The following is a 7,584-nucleotide window of genomic DNA, read 5'->3' as shown; positions in this document are numbered from 1 at the left end:
CCCAGCAGAAAAAACGCAACAGAAAGAAGTTTAAATATAAAGCAACCATGCCCTGCCTTTTCACGATACCCAGAATCTGCTGACTGAGGCGATTGCCTCCTCCTGTCTGACTGCAGGGTGGTCTGGTTTTTTTTTATTGCAGTCACTTAACTCACAGCATGGGCTATGAACAGTGCTTTTTTCCTTTAAAAATGTTTAGGCGTGTACTCTCATTTTGACTCAGGAAAATCACCATTTTATAGTTCAAGTCGGGAAAAATAAATGCAGTAAATGGACAAAGGCACAAAGATTTACAAAATGTTTAGGGGTATGCGTCCCCTAAACAAAGCAGGAATGGAAATGGGTTTGTTGCTGTTGTTATTAAATGGCAGTGGAGATTATGGGTCCCTTGTCCGTTGGGTAGCTTTGGATTCAGGCAGTGTGGGATAATAATAATAATAATAACAATAATAATAATTGAAACATGATTCATATGTATGACAATTTCACTAGATTTCTCATGTGTCTGATAGGTCATGTCCTTCAATTGATAAACAAGATCAGGGCAGCGGGCAACTTTTTTCACAACAACAATATTCAGTCGAAACAGCCAGAGGTCCACTCCAGGAAACAGAGATCCAGGATCAGGATGAAATGAACTTTTTCATACTTGGAAAATGACAAGACTCAATCTGACAACTTGATCTCTGGCTGTATTGAAAATTAGGGTGTAGGGTGGCGTTGATAATTCCCTGACCCCATCAATGCACATGCACTGAGAGGGCTTGGGATAAAGGTTTCAACCCTTTTTACCATCTGGCTTTATGACTACATAAAATAAAAATATGTAGACAATTTTACTTGCAGAGCTCTACAATGCAGTTCTGCTGACTGTTATGTCCATACACTTTGATTTAGGATGGGCTCAAATGCTTGTTTATTCAATCTTAGGTCCTCATTTGGTGGCATCTAGAGTTTTACAAATTTCTCAGGCTTGGACTTTGGGATTAATCTTCGTGGGAGAATTGAGTGGCAGTTTCCCAATTGCTGGAAGGTTGCAACGTCTGTAGAGACCGATAAAAGGAGAGACATGTTTTGTTGCAGCTGGGGAGATGAAGGCGTCCCAGTTGCGCTGCTACAGATGGACCATGGCGTTTCTTCTCTCTTCACATTCAGCTGTGAACATACGTGTGTGCTACTCATGTTTAACAGTACACACTCATTTTACAAAGAAATTATATCAATTAAGTAAAACTAAGAATAGAAACAAATATTAATAGCAATAATAAACTTCTGATAATTAATAGTATGAATGGCATCTGATGCTTCCAATGTGAGAATGAAGAAGAAATCAAACCATTATTAAGGGCAAGCCACCACATAGAATAGAAATGCATTTGTAGTCACATTCTTAATACTAGGCCATTGGTAGGGGATCAGCTTCTCTTTGAAATAACACATAATCTTGTCATTAGCATGGATTCCTGAAAGACACAAACTTAGTACTGTATAGACAAGTGATAAAAACTGGAACACTGTTTCAACATTAAATGATAAAATACTTCCCCAAACTGACCAGTAAGTATGAAGGAACATGAACTAATTTTGGAAATCAAAACTTCAAAATATTACTTGGATTTTAAATACAAAAAACATGCATTCCTATAAGCTGAGTATTTGACATACTATAAATCTAACTCTGAAATACAATAGTTTTCAGAATTTATATTTTAGGGCATTTGTTTTATTCACTACTATAACAGGAAAGGTTACCACCTTTCAGATCATTCAGAAAGGGTCAATTTGGGTAATATTTTACAAGAGTTAGGAGCAAATTCAGAACACACACAGAGTAATCGGTGAAGAAAATTGCCTGCTGCACCTTTGTAATGGCACGTTTCACACTAGGTTAAACATCAAATAGGCCTAGTTGATGGGAAGGTGATAAAACAGGAACAAATAACAGCAGATTCACCCCTTCAGGCCTTCCCTGGCCAAGTAATGCTGTAGACTAGTAAAGGAGCTTCTTCTTGTTGTTGTTGTTTAGTCGTGTCCGACTCTTTGTGACTCCATGGACCAGAGCACACCAGGCACTCCTGTCTTCCACTGCCTCCCGCAGTTTGGATCTTCTAGACTGTTGCTATTTTAAGGCACAATTCAGTCACATACTGGCAAATTCACGTTGCACAATTATAGCTGCTTAGGAAGTCTTGCACAACAAACCCTCTTCCTCAAAGGACTGGACTTTTTGCAATAAGAAAAGGGGACAGCAAAACTGGTCCCTACTATATAGCACAACTACCTAGTTGTCCAAAGGTGAACTGTGTCCATGTCAAAATACTTATCAAGCGCTAGTTCAGCTTAAGAGTAGACCCATTGAAATTAATGAACCTAAGTTAGGTCTTTTAATTTCAATGGACCTGCTCTTCAATTTGACTAGCATTGGATAAAGGTAAAGGTAAAGGGACCCCTGACCATTAGGTCCAGTCGTGGACGACTCTGGAGTTGCGGTGCTCATCTCGCTTTACTGGCCGAGGGAGCCGGTGTCCGGGTCATGTGGCCAGCTTGACTAAGCTGCTTCTGGCGAACCAGAGCAGTGCATGGAAACGCCATATACCAGTACCTTCCCGCCGGACCAGTACCTATTTATCTACTTGCATTTTTACGTGCTTTCGAACTGCTAGGTTGGCAGGCAGGAGCAGGGACCAAACAACAGGAGCTCACCTCGTTGCGGGGATTCGAACCGCCAACCTTCTGATCGGCAATCCCTAGGCTCTGTGGTTTAACCCACAGCATAACAACAACAACAACTTATTTGAGTCTCTAATTGCCACTTTCCTGCACTTCTCTCCCTCATCTCCTTGCTCCAAACATGGCAGCCCCTTCCTTGTGTTCAAGGAGGCAAGAACAGGGTTTCCATGTAGAGAAGACCTTGAAAATACTGATAAGAGCAGATGGATCTTCTGTGCTAAACCACAACGTGGAGTTTCCAAGAGGGAAAGGGACATGAGAGTGTGATGCAGGCCACAATATTGTGGCAATGTGGACTTCAAGATGGCTCCAAGTTGTCCGCTCCTCCACATCTTTTACACTTAATGGTTTTACTCACAATAATCTTGGTGCCCTTTTCCATGAGTTTGTTTCAACAAGGGTTTATGTTCAAAAGCTCTTACCTGACAATATGCTGGACTGGTCTACACATTATGTTTACCACCTGGACACTGACTGACAAAAGCCAACTTGGCATGGCAACTGACCGCCATATTGGTGGCCATAATGTATAGTAAGATTTCTGCTTCCCATTTCCTTAGGATTACCACTTGTGTGGTAACCAAGGCCAACCCAAGACATTTTGACACCTGAGGTGGACCCCCCCCCAAAAAAAGTGCCCCTCTTCCCACCATGGAAGAAGGGGAGTGAGGGAAGATCTACACCAGGAACAAGGCAGGAGTAAAGATTGACATGAGGATCGCCTGGTCCTGGGCTGCTGCCTGAGGCGGTCACCTCATCTCGCCTCATGCGTGGGCCGGCTCTGGTGGTAACAATAGGAAATTAGAAGCAGAATTTATCATGTGGACACAGTTTCCAGTGAACACTAGAACATAGACTGTCCCTAAGGGATCTACTGCTGCCTTCTAGAATTTTTTTTATTGTAATCCAGAACGGACTTAGGTGCATTATTAGGCATCACATTAAAAGCACATCTTAGCATCTCTCAAATCTCTGTATATGCACCACATCTATGGATGTTGTCAATGCAGAAAATCAAATGGAACAGAAATTGAGTTAGACCCAGACCAAGTTTGTTCCATTTAGTTCCCACTGAAATCAATGCAACTTAAGTTATTACTAACTTTTCCCAATGATTCATATGGATCAAAATACAACTAGCTCACCCATCTGGATTCAACCCATATAGTATTCTTTATAAATAACAGGTTCCCCCATCAAAGACTGATTTAAGCACAAACCTTTCAAATATCACATATAAATATGCTAATTCAAAGGCAAGAAATATGGCATTGGCCATGATTATGCATGCATTTGTAGAGGCTTCTAACATTGCAATTAAATCTTGGAAGTACTGTATGACAGATGATGTTGATCATTTGTTTTAAGCAATGCAGAGAATATATTGTGAGCCACCCCTGAAGCTAATCTTGCTTCATAAAAGTATACCTTGTTAACAGCAGAAATATCAAATGTGCAAAATGAAATATTTCAATAGACTAATGGAAACTGTGCTTTAACAAAAGGGAATGATGGAATAGCAACAAGTGAATCCTTATGAGGCAGAACATATAAATTGAAAATATCCCATATAACACAAACACAGAACTCTATATCCTTATAGAATATATCATGGGGGGAAATTATCTACTCCTGCCTTCAGTAAAAGCACTTAATCACCTGTGCTACTGGTATACAAGAAGCTTTTAGATTATTTACATCACCCTCAGTGCTCACTCAACATTAAGTAAATCACTTTAACTCTTTATAGAATTTTCAAAATATACTTTACCTTTTAAATGTTTTTCTCCTCTAATAATAAAAGTTACAAATAAAGAGTTATCAAAGACTTACTGTGCAAAGATATTCTCTTTCTCTCTCTCTCCGCCTCCCTTATGCACACACATTATCCTCCAGTTATTAAGTGTTTTATAAATAACTATTCTGAATCCTTGTTACTTGTTTGGGCATATTACTCAACTCAAAAGATGGATTAGCAAGCAGAGAAAAAGATAGGGTGCAAAGACAAAAGGCCTTGTTTAGTCAGGGTTGAGGCTCAAAACATTGATTTCACTTTCAATTTTAATATTGGATTTACTGATGCTGATATTGTGGTGATTAAAAGGTAAAGGTAAAGGGACCCCTGACCATTAGGTCCAGTCGCGGATGACTCTGGGGTTGTGGTGCTCATCTCACTCTATAGGCCAAGGGAACCGGTGTTTGTCCGCAGACAGCTTCCAGTTCATGACAAAGCCACTTCTGGAGAAACTAGAGCAGCACACAGAAACGCCGTTTACCTTCCCGCCAGAGCGGTACCTATTTATGTACTTGCACTTTGACATGCTTTCGAACTGCTAGTTGGCAGGAGCAGGGACCGAGCAACGGGAACTCACTCTGTCGCGGGTATTCTACAGCGCCACCCGCGTCCCATTGTGGTGATTACTAGTGTCTAAAAGTATGAAAGCAATAGAGAGAATTTAGTGGCCTGCTTGTCTTTGGCAATGTCACACCAGAAACAGGATTCCCTTTGGAATGGTCTCAATAAATGGCATTACATTACATATTATCTATGCATGTTGCTCTTATTGATGGATTGGCAGTTCTCACTGCCGGCTTCATTCTTTAGTTCAATTCTTTATCATCTTTCTTATGCTATGTGCCAAATTGAGAATTGGAATTGTTCCCCTGAAGCCAGCAGTTCTATACCCAATGATGTAGGTGCATTTCCTACCTTAAAGCAAGTTGAAGCAAGAAAAGACAGCTAGGAGAGCTGAATTTCAATTGCATAAAACCAAGCAGAAAATATATGTATAGGCCCTTTTTGTTCCAACAAAGTTAGAAACCCCCAATACTACTGAAATCAATACCACTTGGCAGCCTTATCCTATCCATATTTACTTAGAAATAAGTATCATTACATTAAGTGGGACTTAAGAACGCTTAGGGTTGCAGCCTTAAATATTTACTAAAGGAGTGGGTAACTTTTGGCCCTTCAGATGTTGCTTGAGTATAACTTCCATCATCCCCAACCATCAGCCATGGTGGCAGGGCCTGATGGAAGTTGAGAGTCAACATTTAGAAGGCCTTAGAAGTCAGCCACCCACATTTGCTGGAATGTGTGTCTTGAACTTTTTCGGGGCCGAGCCAAAATATTGAACTCCTTGGAATAATGTGCCCATTTCAAAGGTGATTATTGTAAACTGTATACAAAGCGTATACACGTTCAGCACCAATGTTTCCATGGTATATATATAAAAAGGGGAGGATGGAGCGATATGAAGCATCTCAAGTACTACAGGCTTGGATCCTGGAAAAGATAGTGGCAATTATCCTATTGCCAACGATATAGTTTCTTGTGACTAACTTGTTACACTGGGTTCAAAAAGAATGCAGTTCCGAGCTTGATTCCTAGGGAATAAGTCTCTATCACCTGGTTTGCACATGAGGCTAGCCCATGTTTTAACATTAGTCATTTTTAACAAACCATAGTTACATAAACCTTGGTTTATTGCAACATCCCGCTTTAAAGAAGACACAAGCCAGGAAGAATCACTCTTCACTTGTGTCTGTGTAGCTTTTGTAGCTTTGTAGCTTTTGGGTGATGATGGCTCACCCAATATTAATATTAAGGAGGTGGTCTGGGTTCACACATTAACCTAGCAACTATAGGTGTGACCTATAACCATACTTAATAAAACTATAATCAAAAACTATAATTAAATTGCAGGGTTGGGTTCATGCATAACACTAAGCCATGGTTTATAAAGCCGTGGTTTAATAAACTAGGTTTAGCATTATGCATAAACCTGGCCATTGTATTCATTGGACTTACAGCTGAATAAACATGCATAGGAATGAACTTCTAAAAGTCTTTAGCTGGAAAGTGATCTACAACTTTTGTGGATGTGTAATCCAGGACTGTACAGTGATTTCATTATAATCAGGACATATAAAACAATTCCAACACTTGTTATATTAAAGACTTGACTGAATAAAGTATGAAAGTAACTACAAAATATATGTCATTTTCAGATGTACCATTTAGTTCAGTTTTCAAGTCTGTAAACTGCATTTTTTTAAAGTGCACCAGTATACCTTTTGAGGAACCCAGTGTTCACACAGATCTTACCACATTCCCTGGTTTCTAATCATAAGCTAGAGGACAACAATTTGCATGTAATCCAGTCACCAAAAAACCCCAATTCACTTGTACAAGAACTGGAGAATTTATATTTTATATTCACATAGCACTGTATATTTTAAAAAATTGGTGTACAATCCATCTTCACTCACCCAAGCCCATACTTAAATGCTTAAGTATGTTCTTAAAACTTCCTCATTAAAAACAGGGAAGTTTTAAATGTGGTTCATTTGGGGCAGGATCATGTCACTAATGAGTGATTTCCAGCACTGCACTGCACAATTCAATGCATGTTTACTCAGAAAGAATGGGGTCTAATCCCTAGTGTGTGCATTTAGAATTGTTGCCTTAGATCCACATAAACTTATTATGACAAGTGAACAGAAACAGAGTATCACAATTTGACTACTGTATATTATATATATATATAAATGATTCTGTTCCCCATCAGTTCTGAAAATTGATCAGTTAATAGATCACAAATCAAACCGAACCAAATTTCTAATCCAATTGCAATCCATCCTTTACTGTCCAGTCGGATTAGGAACAGCTATGGTACTAGCTAATTGACCTATTTTATTTTCGTTTGATTTGGCACAAAAGAATTGTATCAAATTACTTGGATGGAAAAGGGCAACTGTCCAACAGTACAGCTAATCTAATTAATCTTCTGCTATAGAATCAGAAATATTTAGGCCTCTAGTCCACATATTTATTTTGCCTACTCTTTTATT

Source organism: Zootoca vivipara, chromosome 1 (genome assembly GCF_965207765.1).
Source record: "Zootoca vivipara chromosome 1, rZooViv2.hap1.1, whole genome shotgun sequence".
NCBI lineage: Eukaryota > Metazoa > Chordata > Lepidosauria > Squamata > Lacertidae > Zootoca > Zootoca vivipara.
Note: the sequence above shows the minus strand (reverse complement) of the source record.